At 43.6% G+C, this 24,879-nt stretch overlaps 1 long non-coding RNA gene across 4 annotated transcripts in view; it reads right to left on the reverse strand.

Annotated features, from left to right (window-relative positions):
* Nucleotides 1-19,229, reverse strand: part of LOC139676448 (uncharacterized) — a 53,575-nt gene extending 34,346 nt beyond the window's left edge. For 3 of the 4 annotated variants that reach the window (XR_011698657.1, XR_011698656.1, XR_011698654.1), the window contains exon 1: nt 348-561. This is a non-coding gene — a long non-coding RNA (uncharacterized lncRNA). Of the gene's footprint in view, nt 1-347; nt 562-19,087 lie in introns of those variants that run through there. The other variant, XR_011698658.1, reaches the window with a different exon arrangement.
* Nucleotides 19,230-24,879: the final 5,650 nt, after the last annotated feature.

The following is a 24,879-nucleotide window of genomic DNA, read 5'->3' on the forward strand; positions in this document are numbered from 1 at the left end:
TTCAAAAGTCCTAGAAAAACCTTCTACAGCTGGTTTCATCATGTGACAAATACATACCCTTTGCTTTGCAATTTTTCTTCTTGTGACTGTTAACTATCTGCAGTGTTTAATTATCCCATCCTTAGTGCTGTGAGTTATTTTGGTTGTCATTAAGCATTTCTCTCTGATTTTGGTGTAAATAGGGAGAAGACAGATTTGGGGTTGAGGAGGGTGGGTAATAGCCATATTTGCTGTGTTTGTGGAAAGGCAGGCACTTGTCTTTTTCTCATTTGAATATGTGAAACACTGAAGATCTGACAGAAAACCCATGAAAATTTAAACCTGGAAATTTTGGGCCAAGCCCTTACCTTGGCAATGTGGACAGAAAGACTTGATGAGGGAAGTCCTGGAGCCTTTGGGTTGTGGAGCAGCTGTGCAGCGCCCGTGTCTGCACAGCCCATACAGGTGCTGGAGTCCTAGTCCTCCATCCATCCATCTGTCCATCCATCCGTGCTGCCCACCTAGTTACTGCAACCCTCTGCCCAAGAGGGAGCTGCCCTGTGTGGTGCCTCCAGCACCAGATCCTGGGGAACCTTCAAAGGGTGCTGGCGTAGTCAAGGCACTCCCACCTATGGCTGTAAAAGGGTTCACAGCCAGACAGGTAAAAACCTGTCAGCACATGCCAAGGCAACATGTCTTAAAAATCTGGGTAGCATCATCTCTGGCTTTACTCAGAGAACACTTCCAGAGCAGGAGAGAGAGAGAGAGAGCTTTGCAAATAGAAGAGGAATGCAGTCTACAAATTTAAATCTGCCCTCAGTAAAGCATCTGCCATGAGGGAGCAAGCCATCTCTAAAGGTGGAGAATGCTGGGCAGCTAAGCAGGACTGTGCTGGGGACAAAGCCACTCAGCACAGATCACAGCACTCACATGTACAGTCCCTTCTGAGGGCTTAAAAACAGTCACAGCCGTTCACTCAGTTGCTGGGGCTACACGATGCTGGAGTGATGCCCTTCTCCTGCAGGCACAGGAAGTTCACTGAGGGATGTTTTTTCACGCCAGAAAGAACTGGCTCACCAGCTGCCCCAGTTTCCCTCCCTTATGCATTCCCAGGCAGGTCTCCCCTTGCCCCATGGAGGGGAGGGAGGTGGATGAGGCTGCCGTCTCCTCCCTCAGGAGCCACCAGTGACCTTCCAGAGTGGAAAAGCACCAGGCCCTCCTTGGTTTTCTTTCCTTTTCTTTCTGTTTTTTTTTTCCTGAAAGAGAGAGTTGTTTGTGTCAAGAGCTGTTTCTTTTAAAGATGCTGATGTTGGATGACAGGTCAGCAGGCCTCCAAACGTGCCTGTCCCCATTCAGTAAAGCATGTGTTCAGCTTTAAGGCGTAAGTGTTGAACTAAGTCCATTCAGCAAAGCCCTTCAGTGCATGGCCAATTGTTTCCCTCAGTGCAGCAGCACTCCAGCTTGTATGGGGCAGGTGTGTTAACTGGGCTCTTGGCAGCTTCCCTGAAGAGGATCAGGCTGGTGGAGGAACTGTCAGGGGCTTCCCTGGTGAAATCCCCCTGGCTTGGACTGGGGCCACTCAGGCTGCACCGGCTGGCACTGTGACATCCCCTGCCCAGGGTGGAGCATCCCCACACTTCTGAAGGGAGACACAAGGCAGTGGATACAGGAAACAAAGTTGGAGCTGCAAAGTATGGGTTGATGTCAGCTGGGCACAGATATGCAGGATTTTCCCTCCAGAGGGGAAGCTGCCACAAGGTACCAGAGGTCCTTGCCTCAGGACTGAGTTCATGTCCTCTGGTATGAACTGAATAAGCAGCAGAGGAGACAGTCTCCTGCTGCTCTGGGCTGGCTCTGGCTGCCTGATCCCTCTCCAACAAAACTGTGATTACTGCACTCACCAGACCAAGCTGGGCCAAAGAAGGGTGGGCAGGTTTGGGAGTCAAAGCAGGTGATGGAGCAACTGGATGTGTCCCAGGAGGGGCGGGAGAAATGGGGTGCGGCTGGGGGACAAGGAGAGTGGGGCATCATAGAATTATTTAGAATGGAAAAGACCTCAGAGATCAGTCCAGCTGTTAACACAACACTGCCAAATTACCACTAAACCATGGCAATAGATGAAGCAGGACTGTGGGAAGAGGAAGAAGGGGCACCACTTTGTTTTGGTCCCAGCTATCTTATTTTGGCTGCAAGGTAGACCAGTGGCCTTAGCTGACATGTATTCCATCATGGGTTGCCTTCCAGGGCTTCTTTCTACCAAAGACAGCTCTGAGCTCTGCTGAGAGGACAATAAGTTTCTGGGAAGGTGCTGTTTCACAGTACCAGTGAACTGTGGCTCTGGGCAGCTGTGCTGGAGGGCCTTGCTGGCTGCTGTCATCGTTGGGTGAGCATTGCCGCAGAGGAGACTGGCTTTGCTTACAGGAGTTCAGCCTGATGCTCCTTGGAGGATTCAATGCAGCACCAAAGTTGATTTTATCTCCAGTGACTTTCCCTTGACTTTAATGGCTCCTTACTGTTGAAGATAATTTTAAGGCCAGGAAAGTAATTTACTACCAGCCAAGCCCAAGGCATAAAATATCTGGCATCCCACTGGAGGAACAGGATTGATCAGGATGTCAGATTTCTAACAGGGCTGTTAGAGCTGCTTTGGTATGAACCTGTATCATAAAAATAGAAATCTTCATGATTTCATGTGTGTAGAAATGACACTTCTCTTTTTTTGTAATTGAAAGTGTTTTACCCTCCAAATGTGCAAAGTATGGGCAACTTTCTGCAAGCTATTTTTCCCAGCTTGGCTTAATTTTGAAGAAAAAAGCTGTTGCTTTTGCCTTTTTCTTGTCATTGCACCTGTTTCTGTTGCAACGGAGTATCATCTTACTCAAAAGACATTTCATTTTTGTCCAGCATGACTGTAGATATTTGGTACACACAAGCTCTTTAAAAGCAAGCTATGCTGAGGCAGCAACTTCTCAAGATCAGGAGTCTGTTCTGCTCTGTAATAGCTGCAGTGTAGTTATTTTTGGTCTCTGAAACTATCTGTAGGTGACACCGAGTTCTTATTTTACATTGTGGTTCTTCCGTATGATCGATAACTGGGGAGTGTATATTACACACACGAAAAAAAAAATCCAGGCCAGGTTGGATGGGGCCTTGGTCTAGTGAAAGGTGCCCCTGGTCATGGTGGGGTTATTGGAACTTGTTGATCTTTAAGGTCCCTTCACACCCAAATCGTTCTGGTTCTGTGATTCCATCTGTGGTGTGCTATAGAACAGTGTAACTCCTTCCTAATGTGACACACATTCCCAAAGCAACTACTAACTCACCCAAATGCTATTTTTTATTCACCATACTCACACAACACAGTGTCTTGCCAAGACTTGGAGAAGCAGTAGATTTCAGGCAACCTCCTGGAGGTATTTACAGAATGCTCTACCTTTCAGAAAGTGCCAAATAACTAACTGGTAATCCGGACCTTTCAAAACCTCTCAGGACAGTTAGAAATGAAAAATAATTTTTGAAAGTCTTACCTCTTCTTGAAATGGAGATCATTCAACCAAGTAAAGAAAAGTTAATATTTTTAAAACTGTAATTTCCAAAGGGAAGGACAACTTTGTGGCTTGCATGGAAGGCATAGTTTGTGGGCTTTATCTGCTTGAGCAGAGAATCAGAAAATGTGGTATGAGAGAAGGCCAATGCCCCATAGGAGAATTGCTGGGGTGAGAAAGGAGGAGAGAAAAAAAAGAAAAAATAATAAATAAACTTTTTTTCCTTCTGTCAGAAGGGTTTGAAATGGGAAGGAGTTCAGCCTGATTGTATATCTGACATGGCAGTGGAGCAATCTCGAGGTCCAAGGTAAGTAGGCTCAGCAGCTCAAGTCTGCAGCCAGAAGATCTGCAGTCAGCTCCACAGGGGACTCTTGCCTGCCAGGACACCTCCTACAGAAGGCAAGAGCAGCCTTTTGTGGAAGTCTGTAGGGGTCAGACTGCTAGAAACTACTGCAGTGCACACCCGATGAAATTCATGGCCAGGATTAACTCCTGGCACTAGCTGAGGCTTTGCAGGATCAGTTGGACAGTGGTGGTTTCCTACTCTGTCTCCCATGGACTGACTGTGCTTCTGTAAGATTTGCTTTTAATGTAGTGTTCGTAAGTTATTACTTGCTCAAAAGAACATGGTTAGTGCTTATGTTGATTTTTTTTTTTAATCTTCAGCCCTGTGGTTATTTCTAAGTAAAAACAAATGATTGTCCAGAATTTTCTTCATCCTGGATTTCAGTGTGACCGAAATGTGAGATGAATTGAGTCTTCCTCCCAAATACAGGAACTACATTGACCTCGTGGGTTATTGTTGTGTGCTGCTCCATTTGCTTTTTTGCAATCCTGGTACTTGGCAGAGCCAGGGACTGCCTTGTTCCTGCAGGCAGGATGGAATTCAGCTCAGGGAACTAGCCTGAGCCTTGCACATTTCCTCTGCTGTGCCAGCACCAATAGCCTGCCAGAATCAATCCCGTGCCTTGGGGGAGTACAGAAAACAGGTCTGCACCTGCTTTGTGGACAGAGGCAGTGGGAACGTATGAGACCCAGAAAATCCTGGCCAGCACCACAGCAAGCTCAAGCACTGAACTGAGCATAGACTGGCATGGTCCACTGGTCTTTGTAATGGTGGAAGTTCCTCCTCACGCTTATCTGGATAACCTAACTGTTCCCAGCTTCTTTGGACTATGTGTTTTAAGTGCTACAATATGAGAGGGAAATAAAAAAGCCAATCAAAATTATCTCTATGAGAACCATTCAATAAAAAAGTTATTGGCAATTAGCATGGTTTTTTTATAAAGAAGTAATTAGCCCTCCTACCCTGAGCATTAATGAATGCTTTTCATTATACCCCAAGGGGTAGTCAACCCAATAATAATCCACTTCAGATAAATGTTGTTCTAAAATGACATTGTTTGACAACAGAAGCAGCAGGACAGTCACAGACATGAGGCAAACCTGCCCTGGTGGGCACCAGAGCTGGTTGCTTCAAAATGAAAGATCATTAATAATTTGCTTGGATTAGTGCAATAGACTTGACTTCTTACTCATAAAGGAGATGAAGAAAAAAAAAAGGGTGCCATTTTTCCCTGAGAGCAAAGCTCAAGAAGCCAGTGGAGGTGCACTAGTGCTGGCCACAACCTTACAGTGATGGTGCCTGTAGAGCTTGGCAGGACGGAACATGACTTGTGCTTGTGGTTGTCTGGATGTGGTGATTTTATGACCTGAAAGGTGTTTGGCAGACAAATGGCAGAGCTGTGTGTCCCTGGTGTCTCCACTGCTTAACCCATTCGCACTGCATGGAATGAGTGCCAGGAGACAGCACTGCTTCCTCAATGTTCCTATTTGGTTGTTGGCATTTTCTAATAAGGTATGTGTTAATGCAGATGTAAAATTGCTTCGACTTCTCAATTCAGTGGCTTTTCTGTCCTGAAAGTCCATCACGGCCACCTGGTTCCCCTCAGGGTGGTAAGTACAGGCAGGGCTCTCTGTCAGTGCAAAATGAAAGCAAATGAAATAATAATTTCCCTTCCCCTGACCTGGGAGCATCCTTGCAGCTCCCTGAGGCAGTGCTCTCCTGTGAACCACACTTGTGACCCTCACTCAACTCGGGTCTGTGGGAACTCCAGCTGCTACTGCTGACCAGGAGGCTGCTGACACAGCTTCCTGCAGCCAGACTTTAAAAGCACCCCTGTTACATTCAAAAACCCGAGGATTCCACTGAACAGCTGAATCCTCCCCTTCAAGCTAGGCTGCCGAGTTAGGAAGAAGTTGTTTAGGATGATGCTGTGGACCTTGGCTTCAGTGCTTTCCCCATGGAAATACAGGAGGTAATGTGAGGTCTAATTAAGGAGGCCAACAGCAGATTTGTGTGCTGCAGGGATGATCTTCCTTGCCATTTCACACTTATTTGCTGGGAACCCCATTCACCATCCCAAGGAAAGAACATGCCTCCCAGCCTTCCCTCCTTTCCATCCCTGTGCTTTCCTGGGGAGCAGGGACCGTCTACCCTATGATGGGGGATGAGGGCTGCCAGGGCATGATGCCACAACCCCTATGAAAAGTTGTGAGCACTGGAGGGGAGCATGGCAGCCAGCTCTGGAGCCAGGACAGACTTTAATGGGCAGCTCTCCCAAACTCCTCTGTGGTAGCCACACTTCCACTGCTGCTCCACACTGTGTGAAGTGAGAGAAGCCCCTCAGATGAGCAGTAAAGGGAATGATTGCTCACCTTGCAGTGTGGTACTGCCTGAAGGTGATAGAGCAGTACCACAGCACCATCTCACTGGATATGTCAAGGAAATTCAGTCATGCCATGGCACTAAGGCTGTAGGTGCAAGGGCAGGAATAAAAAAGGGCAGAATAAGGAGAAGAGAATTAGGCAGCATGCAGGTTGTTGGGATCAGTGCAATGAGCACAGAGCTGCATTGCAGTTGCTTTAGGCAATCTCACTTTTGGCATCTCATAGATTACGGATGCCTAATTTCGCAGCTGTATGCTTCTGTGAGCACACATTTGTTTTGGAGTAATTACTTAACTTCAAAAAATAAAAGTACATGGGGGAAATTTTTTTTCACGTGGAACCATAATTATCCTCTAAGGTACCCTTTAGCAGGGCTGCAATCCCTACATCACCCCCTCAGTGCCTGTCACACCAGCTCTTTATGGGATGGGAAAACAGGACTGTTCAGCTGCGGAGTTGTGGGGATTAAGGGAATGCTCCCACAGAGCACCAGGCCCCTGGGGAGGCTGATTTCCATGCTGTGTCATGATTTTTGTATAAAGAGAGAGAAAACATCCCCCGGTTTAATATTCAGTAGAGTTTTATTCTCTATTTTTGCTGGAAGGGTTGGCAGACCTCTGGGGAAAATTTTATAAGGAGGGAAAAGCTATTTTTTCCAATGTAGACGTTTTTAGATGACCAAAAGGATGCAATTAACTTTGCAATATTCATTAGGAATCACTTAACTGCTACCCTAAAGGTATCTGGGCTCAAGGATTAAATTTTTTGGTAACATAATGATATTTTAAGTGTTTGTATTAGCAGTTTTCACTTTTTAGAGAGTTGTCCCTTTTTTTTTGTTGTTGTTGGTTTTTGCTTTTTTCAGCAAAAAAATGTATGAAGACTTGATGCAGTCTTACTAGAGAACTGAGGAAGAGCAGGACTAGGTCTTCTATGGATCCATACAGAGCTGGAGACTGTATTTTCCATCATCCCTTTTCCTGAAATACTGGGAAAGGAAATTTTTACAGGAATAGTTGAAATTTGGAAAGGGAAGTATGCTTTAATGCCATACCATCCACAGTGCCAAGAAATACCAACTGCTTATATCTGCAGCTAGGATAGACTCTAAGACATAAAGGCAGCTACAAGCTCAAAACCAGAGGGAGTTACAGGATGAGTATGTTTTGGTTCACTGGGAGCTGTGACCCAGTACACAGGTGCACTTACTGAAGTGGGAGATGCTCATAAACCCTTCCTTTATATCTCCTGCCCTGCAAAACTCCCATCAACATAGCACTTAAGGGATCTATCCCAGCTAGGCACAGCAAATATAAAGCCTGGATGGCTGTTACTTTACAGGCTGCCTGCACCAGCCTCTGGGCCAGGCCTGCCAGCCCCTGGCAGCAAAGGGGTCACTGTCCTTGCCAGGATGCTGCCATTGACATTGGGTCACATATTCAGCACCTCCTCTTCCCCCTGTCTCCCTGTCTGGATGGCTTTGCTGGGCTTTCAAAGGATAGCTATGCATGGCAGCGAGTCAAGAGCAGAGGCATGGACAGACTTGCATTTGCATTGTATCCTAAATATTTGAATAGCTTTCTTTGTGTCCTGAGGTGAATGTTATGTGGTCCCTGGGCCACTGGAGTAACAATAAGAATCACAAATTTATAGTAACTTTAAACCTGACCTCTTTCTCTACTGGTTTTCTTTTTATTACTTCATAGAGGATCAACTGATGCTTGTTTTAATAATAGCAAATGGGGCTCCCTTTGAATGACTGAGGTGATTAATAATAGCTCACCTTTGGAGTCAGAATGTGTTTCTACTAAGGCACTGAAACTGCAGCCCAAACAAGCACCAACCAGCTGGTTCAGAGCATGGCAGTGGCTGCAGCAGTGCTGTTGACCAAGCTGGGTCTTCAGTTCACAGTTCTTGATGACCAGATTCTTGCTTTCCCCATGACACTCAAAGAATATCTGTGTTAAAAGTGAATGCTGGAGCTGCCACTTCTCTTGGCATGAACTGGCAGAGCAATGTGGCAGTCCATCATAATTTTGAAGCTCAACCTGTCCAACTGGTGGCCAAATCATCACCCATGTTCTCGGTGCATTGTTGGCCTGCAGTAAACTTGCCTGTAGCATTGAAGGTTGCCCACAGCTGTCTATCTGTCCCAGCTTCAGTTGAAATTGAGTTCATTTTCTTAACAGTAGATGGAACAGATTTGTGTTTTGAATTTAGGATGAGAATAATGTTGATAACACACTGGTGGTTTACTTTTTGCTAAGTAGTGCTTGCACTAAGTCAAGGACTTTGTACAGTTTATCACTTGTTTATCTTGTGTTTTCCCTCTCTCCCTTTCCTTTTAATTATAATTATTATTATAATAGTAGTATCATTATAATTTTTGGTTCTGGTTTTATTATTATTGTATTTTACTTTGTCAATCCTTAAACCATCTTAACCCACAAGTTGTACTATTTTTCTCCCATCCCACTGGGGTTGGTGGCAAGTGAGTGAGTGGTTATAGGGTCCTTAATTGCTGGCTGGAGTAAAACCATTACACTATCCCAGGAAGGTTTCCAATGCTGGAGACCCTGTACAGTTACAACAGTCAGGAGACAAATTTTAGCTGGGGAACAAATGAGTTGTTGTGTTTTCTTCACTTATTTCCAAACTGGAAAAGCTATGGCTGTTGCTGTTTCTCAGCCTCTCTAATTACCTCTTGTAAACCAATGTCTTATATTTGACAAAAATTGGAGACAGCTTTTTTCATAAGTAGGATAAATTTTCTAAAGCTGTGCTAGTCCTCTGCTTCTGGTTGAAGAAGCCATGTGGTGTGCACAGGTGTCCAAAAACTACAGCAAACTCTGTCATCTCTCTGGGGGAAAAATAAGCTGCTTTTAAGGTATGGATTGCAGCAAGACATGATATGGAGCAGGGCTCTGAGCAATCTGATCTAGTTGAAGATGTCCCTGCTCATTGCAGGGAAGTTGAACTGGATGATCTTTAAAGTCCCTTCCAACCCAAACCATTCTGTGATTCCATGATTCTATGATCCATGATTCCTGATGCCCAAAGAAGGCAAGGGTATATTTTGCGGGTAAATAAGGAGATCTTTCCATCCTTAGAGCCTCACTAATCTTCTGATGAGGCCATGTTCCTCCAAAGGGCATCACCACTCCAGGGAAGAGCTGATAGATGGCCAAGGAGGAGTTCTATAGCCCCTGAGAGTTTCAATCCCTTTCCTGGCAAACACACCAGCTGGCGGAGAGCGGTTACACCTTATGGTGTTATGTGGTTCCAGCACCCAGATGTTTGGAAATTCAGCCCTTCTGCGGCAAGTCCACTGAAATGACATGGGGGCAAATAGCAGAGGGCCTGGCTTTTCTGCCATGCTGGAATCAGTCTGATCTATCTGAGTAAACCTGAATAATGCTGTGGAGAACAAAACCCAGAGGCCCAGCTGCCGAGATCTAGAAGACCTGCATTTCCCAGTCCTGGAAGTCCCTTGCAGTCCCATGTTGATACTTACAGTGCAATTTTCAAGACCACATTCCAAAACCAAGTTTTTTGTAATTTGTCCCCCAATTAACATTCTCACCATTTGGATTCCTTGAGATTCATGTCTGTGCCACCTGAGGAAGGAACTAGTAAGAGTGCACATCTCTGCATCTAAGGCACAGTCCCAAAACAGCCCAACAACCCAAGGCTGATTGGCTAAACTGAGAATATTAGAAGCAGCTTAGTGAACTTGCCTGTACAATCTTAAAAGTGGAAGATAAGGATGACACAGCAGCCCATCATGTGAACCTCTCTTATATGGAAGTTATTGAGCAGATGATCTCTAGCCATGGAAAACCCTATAAGGACTTTCCAATCTATCAATGTTCATTATTTTACCACTTATTCTTCTAGGGGAAAAATATGATCAGAAAAACCATGCCTCATATACCAAGTATTTTCTGTAATGTAAGCAGTGGTGGTTCTCATATCTGTGTATGTGTGTAAAAGACAGTTATTATGCCACTTATCATCATCATCATTATTATCACCATCATTGTATAATACATCTCTATAACATACTCTGATTGAAACTGAATACATTTTTTGCCTTATGAAAGGGAGAGAATGTGGCAAGAGAAGAACAAGTTAAACGTGACTGAGTGCTTTTAATGCTGTTACATATCTCTGAGACAGAGCTTTTGAGGGTAGAAGAGATATATTTGGCAGGTCACCACAGTGGTCCCCAGCATGGGTGTCCCAGGCACTTTCTCTGAGGTATTCACAACAGTCCTCTGCTTGTCCTGGACCATGAACAAGGGCAGTGCTGGGTTTTGCAAGCACTGTGCCTGAGCTCAGAATTCTTTTATCCTTGGGTGCCACAGTGGAGCCATAAAGCAGAGCCCTCAGTGCAACATAACCCTGCACCTCCCACACACCCACACCGGAGATCCAGAGGTCTAATTTCAGGTCTGAAAGCTCTGGCAGTGTCTCTTTCAGCACTATTGCAATTACACCTGTAACGCCACTTCTCTTCATTCCCACTTAATGTACTGTGGCACTTGCAGTGGTGTTGCAATGACAGCTGACAGATCCTTTGCCTTTGCAGATCCACTCCTGTCGAGTTGCAGGTGCTTGCTAGTCGGGTAATGCTGTTGTTTTGGTTGCACTCATGTTTGTCTCTGCTAAATGACAAGCAGTAGCTTGTATTCTGCTTTCTGGCACTTCCCTTTCAAGCATCACAGTTGTAGTTGCCATTTCACCTTCTGTGTGTATCAAAGTTGTTCTCACTGCTTTGTGGAACGGTGGCAGTTCAATCATGGAGAAGTGGCATTCCTGGCAGTGCCTGGCACCCAGCAGCCCTCATTAGCCTTTCAGGGAGGCAGCTCTGAAATTGATGGGAAACAAAGGGCAGTCACCTAAAACTGGTCCCAGTTTGGTTTCTGGTAATTGATCTGCCGGCTTCACTGGGGGAAAACAAGTTATGCTGGATGTGGATCCACTCCCTTCATCTCAAGAGCACTTTTAGTCAGGATCCAGGGAGAGAAATGCATGGAGAGAAGCCCCGTCTCTCAAGGAGTGCATGTTTCTGTAAATCACACTCTTACTAATGAATCCAGGTGTAAATGAGTACTGCTGAAACACACAGTTAGACACACTGATCCTCAGGGGATCTCAACAGGAAGATTTCAACACCAAAACCACAAGGTTAAAAATGAAAAATTCTCATTATATGGTTATAATACTGTACAAAACTGAGAGTTTAGATATTCTTCTGTTAAACAAGTTTGTTTACCAGCACCTGAAGCCCAGAGCAGCTCCAGCCTCTCCCAGGTAGAGCTGTGACCCTCACACCATGTAGTCAGGTCTCGTTCAGGGCTCTTGTGGCAAGACCTGAACTTTCATGCAGCTCAAGCGCCTGGAAGAACTCTGCCAGGGAGGGTGTCAATCAATAGATTTTCCTCATGTTTGAGATCAAAGCAATGAATCTTTAAACTTAATAATACAATTTCCCACCTTGGCACAGATAAAGGACATCTCATTTAGTACAGGCTGGAGGAGCCCATGTAGTGCAAGGCTGTCTCTGCCCACAGAGATAATCTGCAGTGAAGTGTTAAACCCAGCAGCAAATCTGAAGCCATTGTATTTCCCAGTGGGTCACTGTGGGGCACCAAATGTCCAGCTGACTTTGGCAGTGCTTTGAATGTGGAGCTGGGAAGCAGCTCTAAAATACAGACAGACTAGAGCACAGTGGTATTGGAGGTCTGTGTGCTGTATGACTTTACTTTGCTTACTTTAAAAATCTTACTACAGATCAGTCAATAGGGTTAGAAGTCTAAATACAGAGAATATGGCAGGATACCATAAAAAATAAATCAGATAAAGGCCTGCCTCTTGGTATAAAAATGGGAAAGCACCGTCAGTGGCACTTTTTGTTGGTTTTAGTTGTGGGAGTGGGGAGCTGAGAATGAGAGTTAGAAGGGAAGAATATTACTTCAGAGATGACATGTTTTACATAAATGATCTACCAAAGACTAACATTCTGCATAAGAAGTAAGTCAGAGAAAGAAAAAAAAAAGGCTACATATTTAAAACAGACTTAAAAGAAATAATTAGCCTTCTTAGTCTGACATATAAAAGAAACTCCATATCTTCAAACTGATCAGTTCTTGACACATCTTCATTTAGCATCCTACGGACATGCAGAATGTAAAGATACATGACAGTCTCTACGTGGGTGCAGAAATCACACTGGGCAAAGCAGAAATGAACAAATACATCCATAACGTGAAGTGTAGAAAGTATCAAAAAGCATGTGGCTGGAAATGCCAGAGTAAAGCAGACAGAGGAAGAGTGCACACAAAATCCAAGGGGAAACCTTTTCTACAAGGATTGATAACAAGACAGATTTGATGAATAATTTTAAGAGCTTCAAGCCAAAAAGAATCACAAAATGTTGAGCGTGGGAAAAGCTGGGAGGTGAAGGTAGAATGTGAAGGGACTTTACAGAAAAGATAGGAGTAACTTCAAGTTGAGTGAGAAGATATTCTGTCAATTTTTAAGGCTTTCACTTGTGAAAACATACAGAGACACACAGTCAAAGCTAACCACGGCCATGTAAGCAAGAACAGAACCAGAAAACTCAGGAAATTCGGCAGGAAGATTAATACTTATCACACTAAACTAGATGGGGTACCTGTCACTTAATCCACTAAAGACAATGAACTTGAAAAGAAAAGTAAGTAGGCCATGAGATTGCATGTACCTGAGCTGTTAGGCCTGAGATCAAGAGAGTGCCTGTCACCAAAAGCTGCAAGACCTGGTAAAAAACCTTCCCAGGAGCAAGGGGACTAACTGCATCCTATGAAAGACATAGGGCCATTCGCCAAAGACATATAGGTATGTCACGGAAAGGATGAGCCCTGTTCTGGTTGCTACCTGCAATGTTTCACAAACCTGAAATTAAGGGATTAAAAGAAGCATTGCAGAAGAGTTAAGATAGCATAGTTTGTAGAATACAAGAAATGAGAGAAGGTTCTGTAACAGTGTGATGGTTTGTGCTGGGGTAGAATTAAATTTCTTCACAGTGGCTGATAGGGGCTGTGTTTTGGATTTTCTGAAAACAGTGTTGATGATATAGAGATGTTGTTGTTATTGCTGGGCAGCACTTGCACAGTGTCAAGGCCTTTTCTGCTTCTCGTACTGCTGTCCTGGTGAGGGGGCTGCAGGTCCCTGGGAAACTGGGAGGAGACAGCTGGGACAGCTGACCTCAAGTAACCAGATGGATACCCCAGACCATACAGCACCATGACCAGCCAGTAGAGCTGGGGAAAGAAGGAAGTGGGGGACATTTGGAGTCATGACATTTATCTTCCCAAGACACTATTACATGTGATGGAGCCCTACTCTGCTGGAGATGGCTGAACACCTGCCTTCCCATGGGAAGCAATGAATGAATTCCTTGTTTCGCTTTGCTGGCACGGACAACTTTTGTTTTCCCTATTTACCTCAACCCAAGAGTTTTCTAACTTTTCCTATTCTCTCCCCAATCCCACTGGTGGGGGACTGAGTGAGAGGCTGCATGGGGCTCAGTTGTCAGTTTGGATTAAACCATAACAGACAGCAGAGGAGAGGAGGGGGCACAGGAGAGGTACCAGGTTTTCCTTTGACCCTCAGGTCATGAAGATCATGAACAGCAGGAAGAAACCAAATTTTTCCATTAATCAGTTCTTTTGTCAGGAATTTATCAGCCACCAAAGGACCCAAGGGATGCTCCAAACCAGAGCTCTGCAGGGTGTAACAGTGAAGACATCAGCCCTGGAGAGCTCACAGCCCTCCTTCAAAGAGACAGGGACCCGTAGAAATTCCTGTAGCTTGATACAAACCTGCTGGAGGCTCCAGTATGCACTACAGACACCATAGCTAAGGCTGTCTTGAAATAACCTTCCGCAGTGCTTAGAAAGCCACAAACACTTCAGTGAGTTATCGTAGTCACAAGAGAGTCTTGCAGGAATGAAAGCACCCATTGATGATGTGCCATGTCAGGGCAGGCAGTGATTAGAATCCCAAATCAAGGAGGACATTGAGGCAGCCAAGGCGACACAACCCAAACCTCAGCAGAGCCAGATGCCAATCCCAGACAATTTAATTATGTCTGGAGAAATCAACCACAAAGGCAGTAAAGCCTGCTGATTATAAGCAATAGTGAACAAGATGACAACAAAAGGGATAAACAGGGAAATTCAGAAATTGCAAAGGAGGTTGAAGTAGGTCAGTGTGTTCACACCCAGCAACGCAACTCAAATCACTCACTAAAGAAACATTGTTCAGGTACAGAGTAATTATGAAAACTAGAGCAGTGGACATGGTCCCTTCCAACCTTACCTATTCTGTAATTCTGTGATTCTGAGAAAGCAAGCATCTGAAGCACTAACAAGCATCACCATTCAGTATTTCCTCCTCCTTCCTCCCCTTCAACTACTACAATCAGGCTTATGCTACGGGTCAAAATGCCGTTTTAAATAAATAATAGGACTTTGCCAAGCTGTGTCAATGACTGTAAAATGTTCCATGGTCTTTGGTTCCCACCCTCACAAGTGTCTATTTCATTAGGATGGCCATATTTTTGCTCTTAAACTATAATCCATCAAGAAGTGTGACATCTGTGCATATGCAGCACAGACTTAACATGCTTGGTGAAGCTTAGAGGATGATCAAGTGTCTCTGCCTTTGGAAAGCTGCTAATCTGAAAAAAATGAAAGAGAACAGAATGTCTACACAAAGAACTAAAGAGAGGAGAGGTGGTGTGTCACCCCAGAAATACAGGCTCAAGTAGCTGTCCTCTGTAGTGACCTTCATAGGAGGCACAAGGATTGGGAATCGGTTTAGAAAGACATGCCAGGCCACTGTACATTCCCTCACTGTGCAGCCTCATAGTAGAAATTGCACCTCAACTACTGCATTACAGAAAAGGAAAAGGCAGGGACTAGCACCTTGACAGGTAACTGTGACTGATTTTGGAAATAGGTGGAAAGTTAGGAAGAAAAATAATGTCAATTCAAAATAGCAGCCAAAATACCACTGGGTTCAGTTTGATAAGAAACAGTCAAATGATTTGGAGAAAGCAGAAGCCTCCCATGCAAACATGATTGGGCCTAAAGTGCTGTACCTCCGTCAAAAAGGGGAGAGCAGGGGAAAGAAATGCAGCCAAAGAGAAAACACTGTAACAGCAACAAACCCTCAAAGTACAGGATGGTGTAACTGATCCCTCTACATATTCCCAACATGAACACTCAGTCATTTAGGGAGTATTCATGAAAAGTGTGGGCACAGTGTTTCCCACGACACTGAAAAGGAAGGAGTGGAAGGGGCACTGTGGGAAAGCAGTGACTCTGCTCACTGACATTGACATGGAGAGAAAATAGCCTGGAAGTTACAGAATGAAGAGTGAGAAGAACCTCTGTTTCTACCCTGAAGGGCAGTCAAGTGGGGGCTCTTCCCCTCAACGCAGTTGACTGAGGGGCTCAGATCAGCAGTGTGAAATCCCCTTCTGCCCCTCATGGCATTCCAAGTGTTCCAGCAATGCTTATCCCCAAGTACCCCAGCAAGGTTCCTGAGAAGTAATTCATATCTGAGGCACAGGAGATCTGTGGAGTTAAGAAAACTGTTTACAGACTTCTACTGTCGGCTGTGACCACTCATTACCCACAGCTTTTTTAGATCCAATCTGCTGTGGATGATTGGTATCTGGGATTTTATCACAGCCAGAGTATCACTGTCCTTTTCAACTACCAAAATCTGAGTTCTGAAAAGGCCTCCATCTGTCTCCTATCACACTTTAATTTACTAATTTGTGCCATATCCCCATCTGGCTATTGGCTGGAATTTTGTTTTGTCCCCATGAGTTATTCAAGGAGACACAGAGTTGGCTAAGTACATTAGATCATTATATGTCTCTTAAAGTAGTTGTTGGATTTATTTGAATAGGGATTAGCAAGATTAGGAATGTTTTCTTTAAATGACTATAGTAGTCTACAATCTTCAAATGGTAATTTTGTCCATTATATTGATTTGTATTTAAAGGACATTGATGGTTTTTACTGTAGTATGAAGAAAGCAGTTAAAAACTGCTGTGAAAACCAACAGTTTTAGAGTATTGTTCAAGACTGAAACGACAGATGCACAAATCCCATTGAAATTTGATGAAAATTGACCTTGCACCTCTGTAAATTGCTTGAAAAGCTCATTTACAGAACTTTCAGCAGTAGCTTTACACATAATTGGTATTTCCTATCTTCATACAACTTCACGTATTGTTATTTTGAGGTGAAAAATAATTGAAAGAGCATTCCTGATGCAGCATTTCTAACATAGAAAAGTAGTTCAGCCCTTTCCTTATCTGTCTTTTTCTCTCTGAAGTGCTGCACCTCAGTTTAGCTATCTGTGGTGCTCACATCAACAAAGTACAGAATGAAGCCTCAGTCTAGTTTATCTGTCTATCATCTCAATTCCACCTCCAGCCACATCTATTATTTTATCCTATGCCTTTCCAAAAGAAGTAACTGAGCTTCTCTAGCTCTAAGGAGCTTTAAATGAGTCATCTAAGTTTCCTTTATCAGAAGGGACTATTTGGATGGAGGGCTGGCTACTCAGAATCCCATCACGTTGCTCCATCAGTTTCATGCCCAGCTCATCGCAGCTGGCTTAACACCAGCAGCTGGAGCAGTCTTACAGTACCTGAGGTTGCTCCAGCATCTCCTAGCTGCCTTTGTGATTAATTCAGGGAGATGGACATGACTTATGCCAATAATTTGCTTTCATATGAGCCCAAGGAAAGCTGAAGATGTACCACTCCTTTCTCAGTCTAATGCTTATGGTGTTCATCCAGGTGTTGACCGCTATAAAAGCCCACTACACTTTGCTGTTTATCCCTCAGGCTTTACCCATGCTTGGCATCAACCCTCTGACACAGATTGGGTCAGTGAACTAGGACTGACTGTGTGCAGCCCTCTTTAACACTCTCTGGTGCAGGAATGAGCTAAAGCAGCCACTCACACCTCGTTCCTGCACTGGCATTATCTGCCTGTTTGCAGACAAGACCTAAGCTGGACTGTCAGAAAGGAATGTTTAATTATTTGCTGCCTGTCTCCTGCACAAAGTTCTGCATAAAAACCAAGGAATTTTATTCTTCTTGCTGGAAGGAAAAGGATGGGGGCAAATGAAGAGCTTAGAAACCCTTTTCTTTCCCAGTCATGCTTTGTCTGTCTGAATTACTTAGTAATTCTCTGTGCACACTCACTGGGAGAAAAACAGCAACAATAAACACAACAACAATTATAATACCTTAATGAAATACTGTAATACTGATTAATAAGTGTTACAGTATCTATTCTGTGTGCTTGCTAAATGACAGAAGAAGCATTCATGTCTGTGTGCTGATGATAGATGAGTAATGAGACATCAGTTTTCCCTCACCATGTAACTACCACCAACTTTAGAATCTGTAAGGTGAGGACTAAAATATAAAGTATTCAGTATTTTTTTCTCTTCATCTTTTTGTATGTATATCCTTATATATGCAGAGACTCTATAGATAATATTTTTGTAAGAATATAAGCACATATCCTGACCCAAAAGTTAAACTGAACCGCAGCTCAGCAGCAATCCTTTCAAAGGCTTTTCGATTGGCCACTTCTCTGCCTTTGAACATGTCTTTGGCATACAAGTCCTTGGAAGAGAGGCATTTACATGTTTAGATCTGAGGCATTATCTGGTGTGTGCTCTGGATATTTTAGGATCTGTGCAATCACACATCAGTGCACATCTCATAAAACCAACACTGCCATGCTTATGCATTCACAGCACTACTCCAATCTGAACTCAGCTCCTTCTATTGACAGGAGATTGTCTTTTGGGAGTCTCTTCTACAATAATGCTCACAGTTTGCTTACTCTAGCCAAGAAAACACTGAGTAAGACATCTATGATTTAAGTCCTGGGTCCCTTACTTTAATATGAAACAAATCCTGACATTTTATGTCAGAACAGGAATCTATCCCAGTGTCCTTGTCTATAATTTCCTCTCTTCCACTGACGTTCAGCATGTCACAATCCATATGATTGTCCTATCCAAAGAGGGACTAGGCTTCAGCAACACTGCAAAAATGTAATGAATTTTGACAATATTACTCTGAAAGCAGAGAAAAACTGAAAAGCACTTTGAGATGTAAGCTATTACCTAAAAGGTCAGCTGTTATTTTTATTATTTTATTAGCCATTATTGTTGATAATGATGAAAATGCTTGCCTGACTTCAAAAAGGTCATCCCTTCTGCTGGAAAACAATCCCTTTTTGGAGACTGAAATATCCCTCCAACTCCGTGTTGATTAACTTGACTTTGCTAAGGAAACAAGACTAATTCAAGCCATAGGTTTGATTTTGAGTCTGCGGTGACATCAACAGTTCTAAAACTTATCACCCAATTTAACCAAATGTGACAAAGAGCCAAAGATGTCCCAGACAGACATTTCCTGTGGGTTGCATGAAAGCAGGAAGGTGGACCTTATTAACATTCCCAGCTGAGGAAAGAGGTACGGTATGAGCATAACTGCTATTAGAGAGTACAAAGTCCTCTTAGGCGCTCAGCCTTAAGCCATGTATCTGTAGAAAACCAGGTCCCTCTGGATTTTGTCTACAAATAGTTCTTTATTATTCTCTCCTGATAGCAAACCCAATAACCTCCCAAGTAAAGATTTGAATTGTAGATGACAATATAGCCTGTGCTAGCATGTAAAATGAAACTTTGGTCTTATTCATAGCCCATCAAGCCTACAGGGTGTGGTGTGGCCTTACCTGAAAGCTGCCAAGTTTTCTTCATGGTGGTACGTCTGTTGCCCTGTTTTCCTGTGCAGCGGTAGAGGTGTTTTGAATACACCTCATTAGTTTATTATTGTTGTCTTCACCTTTTTTTATCATCTCTCAGTCTCCAGGTCAACTCAATCTCTTTTTGTTTTGCCTCATCAGCATCTACTTTTAACTCGCTTGGCACATGCTTGTCCTTTCCCCAAGCAATGCCAACTCCTCCCTATGACAAATTCTTGTGCCCATAAACACATTTGTGTGGGTTCAACTGCAGAAGAAAGTTTTACATAACGAAACCAGAAATTATTTCTAAAGCTCCTCTGGAAATTGATTGCCAAAAAAGATTTTTTTTTTCTTAAAGAAATGGTATTCAAAGTCCAAACCTGTCCCTTTTTACAGCCTGTTACCCTCAGTTCGTGAAGCATAAGACTGTTTAGTTCTGTGTGCTGGGAACTGATTGTGAGGCAGTCAGACTCACTTATCTCTGCCCTCTCTATTTCAGAGGTGACTAGAATTTGTCAAAATTAAACTTAAAAGATTCAGCAAATATTTATAATTTATAGGAAATTAGATTGGACTGTATCTCAGGCATTTTTTCATATCTAGTGATAGTCTTAAAAATGTCACAGCCCCAAAGTTTGTAGACAGAGCACTCCCTAAATAAATAGGGAAGGATGATTTCAGAGAATAAATCAGAAATTCACACACATGAGTAAGCCCTGTGGCCCTGTGTGTCTGGACCAAGAGGTTTAGTATAGTGTTTCCAAACTTCCAGTCAACCGGCTAAAATCCCTTTGACTCCAGGGCTCCCCAATAGACTTCCTGCACATCCTTTAGGGGTGCCTTATGTTCATGGAAAGTTTTGACCCAATAATTTAAAAGAATGAATTAATGTGAGAATTGTGACCTGTTTGTGGACAAGTTCAAGATGAGAGGGAGGGCCCGCAAAACTGATGGGATTCGTTACTCACTGTCACTGAAAGCCATTCACCTGGCTGTGCTCCCAAGCTTCTCCATGTAAATCGTGTCCCTCACAACTTGAAGGAGCCTAATTTGCCAAACAAGTTGAGTGGCAGCAGCAGTGCTCAGCAAATGGGTTTGGTTCCATCACAGTTTCAGCCCTGAATCAGGAGATCCGAACGGCACTAAATATTCACTTTCAGCAGATTGCAAATCAGTGAGGGAAGGATTTCCCAGCAAACCACAGACAGCTCGTGTGGCCACCAGTGAGTTATTCCCTTCCCATAGTAATCAACAGCACGAAACACCCACCACCTCTTTGAGTCGGGGCTCTTCAACCATTACGGCACATAAAATATTGATGTGAATTAATGTTAAAGAAAAAAACAAAACAAGCTGAAGTTCCTATCATTCTCGCTGGGCCGTAAAACCGGTTTTCCGTGCGATACTGGCCATGGGGGAGCGGGCGGGAGGCGATGGGCTCTTGCAATCTGGACCCGCGGCACTAGATGGCAAAACAACGTCAGTTTTGGCAGCGCAGCCCGGGCTGCTGCTTCCACCTCCCCCCAGCCCAGCCCCCGAAAGCGTAGGGGGGCAGCTCGCGTAAGGTGGGCTGGACATCCATCCCCCTGCGCTTTCGTATGCCCTCCATCCCACCTTCAAACCACAGGGAACCTGCAAACGAGAGATCGTGCCGTAAAGATCAGATGCAGCTCATCAACACCGTAGGTGAGGAGACCACAGGGGCCCATATGGATGTAGAGGTGGTTGGTTTCCTTATCACTGTTGCTGGCATTAGTTGTTTGTGCAGCAGTTGGCCTCAGGAGCTCGAGATCCTGTGCAAGGCAAGTAGTCCTCACTCTTAAAGACATTACCCAGCAACTGGGTGGCAAAACTTGTCTCACCGCTTTATTGAACAAAAAGAGATTTACATTTAAAAGTCGCAAGTGGAAACACTTCTTTCAATTTCATGTCAGTCTATGCATTAGGTGTTTTACTATGTGAAGGAAGCTACCATCTATTCAGTTAAGTTGCAAGGTATTTTTAATAGGACCCTGTTCTTCCTTTTCCTTGTGTGCAGATAATACCTCTTTATGCTAAAGGAGTTACAGAGGGAAAACTACAATCTTCATGATCAAGTTTTGGATCAAATAACCAAAATCTTTTAGGTCTAAGGCAAAAAAAATTATCTCTGGGCAGGCCAGTAAGTTACCTCTCTAGTTTTTGCATGGCAGTGTTGTGGTTTAACCACTCCCTTAACAGGGAGTTAGGATTATGGTCATGTCAATCAACTCATCCTCACAACTGCAGCACTACAATTTATCCCATTTTAGGGCTAGCCTCTGTTCCCACACCATATCTATTGGACTCCAGGAATCAACTTAAGTTGGAGATTGCAACCTTTACAGTTTCATCTGAAAGGGATATCCAAACAGCTCTGCCTTTTTAACATTTGGGAAGACAGTAGCAGGAATGCTACTCCTCTCCTACAGCTTCAAGAGAACGTATAAGGCTCTGGATGTTAATGGTCATGATGTGACCCCTCCTTGGAGGTGTCTTATACACGGTCCCCTTCCTTGGGAGCCCATGAGCCCATGTTGCTGAACTGTAGCATTCAAAATGGAGTTTTCACTCTGAAAGCTTATCAGAAGCTTCAAGCTGTGTCCCTCCCTTGAATTTTTTTCTCCATCACTGCAACATTTAGTCCTTCCTCCTCTCCTCTGTCTTCTATGAGGTGCTGGTGACAGTCCCAAAATGACCTTCTCCTAGGAATCTCAGAAAACTGTTCTTCAAATGACGGTGCTCTTTCAAGTCCCAAACTTTGCACTTTGAGAGAAAAGGGCAGCAATAAGCCTGAGTGGGCAGTGCACACACACTACTTGAAAGGTATTTGCTCTTCAGGGTTCAAAGAAGCCATAATACTTGACAGTTCCAGATTTTTCTACCTTCAGGACAGGACAAGGCTAACAAGAAAAATTCCTGCTTTCTGCTGGTATGGGCTTTTAGTAAGTATAAGCATCTACATGCTCATCCTTTGCTACTTAAATAGCACTATCTGACTCTGTATAAACCAACCTACAAAAAAAAGCTATGGATCATAAAGCAAGTCAGAATGGATAATCAATTTTTAGCACTAATATTGTGGGTAAGACCAGTAACTCTGAATGAGTTGTGAAAGTCTCTTCTCTGAGCAGATGTGTCTCTTTTTGAAGCAGTCTCTTTTTAGCCCAGTCTTAATAACAGAAAAATTGTTGATTTAAACATTTTAAACCAAACCAAACGTGTTTTAATCATCCATCATATTTCTTCTTAAAATGTAGGAATGTGAAATTCTCACAGGTGGGCTGGCTGTGGGAGGCACAATAACAATGGACTAGAAAAGCCTTTCAGCTTTACAAACATGGGTTCAAATCAAGCTTAAGTAAGTGACAGGTGAAATGGGACTATTGATTTCCATCCAGTCCTATTTGGCTACAGCAAAAACTGGGCACAACAGTGTCAACACTTAAAGGGATGCCGTCAGCCAAAAGATAACACTTCTGTTGGAGAATATTTGCAGTGTTATATATAGCAATCGAGATTACTGGACCAGTTGAGATTACTCAAGCTGAAAGATATCAGAGAGTAAATTTACATCCCCCCATTTTGGGAGGTATTATTTTCTGTGTTTGGCAGTGCCTTCTGCCAGATCTCTGCCCCATATCTCCTTTCCAGTTACAAGATGCATGTGTGTAGGTCAGACTGGAAAACACGTTTTCCTTGAAATGGGCCTGCCAAAGATTCACATGGAGTCAAAAGTCTTCTGATGACCAGGAACCAGGCAGGTGATATGTTCTGCCTGATTTTCCTTTCTCCCCATGCACCCATCTGCCCCACAGACCACTTGGAAATCTGCTGATGAGCTTTGACTACCAGGAGGAGCTGTGGCAGGTTCCTCTCTAGGGGAGTTACAATGTGAGTCATGATGAATCCAGATCGGGTCAGGAAGACTGTGTGGGAAGAGATGATCTTTTTCTGCTTCTCTGTGCACACAAGCAATTTTGTGTCACTCAGACTACACCTTTCGTTAAGGTCTGGTATGTGCAGAAGTCACGAACCTGGTCTTTGGCTCATGTTGGCCAAGGAAAGATTGCATGAAGCACTGAGAAAGAGAGCACAGAGCCTTATGCAAAATGAAATACAACTGCTGGGATGTAAAATCTACCCAGAGGCCTTATGGTCAGAGGTATTCTCTGAAACTATTCATAAATTCATTTTGAAAAAACACAAGATAACAAGTGGAGAGAGGGCGCTCTAACAGCATAGGATGGGACATGGTGCAGATATCCTTGAGTCCTGTGGGCCCTGCTCCTGCAAGAATGCCCCAATAGGCCTTTGAAGCAAAAGCAATGTTCAAGGCTGTGCCCCTTGCAGTTGATCATACATAAGGAATCAGGTCTTGCCTTGCCTGAGAGGTATCCCAAGTAGAACTGTAAGTGGGGTGTACTCACAGCTTCATCACAAACTCACAAGATCAGACCTTAAGGATCCTATTTCAAAAGCCACCAGCACACACCATCAGCACTCGGTTTTTAAACACCTTGATGCTCTTTGGGGTGTGTAAGTTAGGTCTGTATAAGGTCTGGCCTTCACTGTGACTGATTAAAGCCTGAATCTCTGGTCCAAGGTGACTGTATTAAGACACCGTAGAAGGAGTCAGAGCCAGGGTTGAAATGCAAGTTTTTTGTTCCTATACTGCTCTTCTACCTTTCTGATTTTGGTGCACCTCTCCTACTGCTGTTTAAAGACACAGCAGGGCTCAGTGGAAGGCTGTGCACCTGCCCTCTCCATTTTCTTACATCAGGGGATTTGTGTCAGAAGTTCAGCATTGCCAAATGTCATTTTGAATGATTTTGTAGTTGTAGGTCAATAAACTCCTTACTATCATAGGGGAACTGAACCATGCAATACTCCAGTTGCTAGAACAGACCTTTTTCCTAGCCATATACATAAAATGAGCAGTTCACAATGATTCTCAATAGCCCTACATTTTCTGATTCACATTTTTAATTCAACATAATTTTCTTTCTTCTGTTTCTGAATGGGCATTCTGTGTCATGGACCACCATGACTAGAGCATCTCAAGACCTTGTAGCAGCAAAGCTCCACTCTTGCTGCAGAGAAGAAAACACCAGAGAATAGTGAGAGAGCATAACAGAGCACACAAAGGTTCTCTGTATACTTATTTTTCTATTTCATTACATGGATAAACATCTTATCAATTCAAAGTCTCTTTGTACTGACCTATCTTCAACATTATTGGAAGATTATGTTCATCCCTTACTTAGCAAGGTTGTTTATCAGTTTAGAGAAGGAATGGAGGGAAATCCCCCAAATCTGGGAGAACTAGGATGAGAATAAAAATGTGCTGGTGGTACTATCTGCAACGTAAGGAGTAGCAGTATGTGATATGTACCCTCTTACATATGTTAGAAGTTTGGATTCATAATGTTGTTCTGAAAATGACCTTAAAGCACATGCAATATTATGTTTTATAGATATGTATTTTTGCCTTGATGCTGTGGAAAACAAATACCCAGTGATGGCAAAGATCCCTTTGGGGGCCTCAGACTGCTGAATGCTGTGGGTTTCTCCTCTCAACCCACCAGTTACTCCAGTCTGAGGCAAGGAACATAGTTCAGGATTTTTTACTGGCTTTCCAAAGTATGACTCAGGCACAATAACTACAGGCAGAGTGATGATTTACCTTTCAGTAACATCCTCTCTTTTGGGAGCAGCCAGCTTTTGTTCTGATCCCAACTCAGCCCTTCACCCCACAGTAG

This window comes from Pithys albifrons, chromosome 1 (assembly GCF_047495875.1).
Source record: "Pithys albifrons albifrons isolate INPA30051 chromosome 1, PitAlb_v1, whole genome shotgun sequence".
Taxonomy (NCBI): domain Eukaryota; kingdom Metazoa; phylum Chordata; class Aves; order Passeriformes; family Thamnophilidae; genus Pithys; species Pithys albifrons.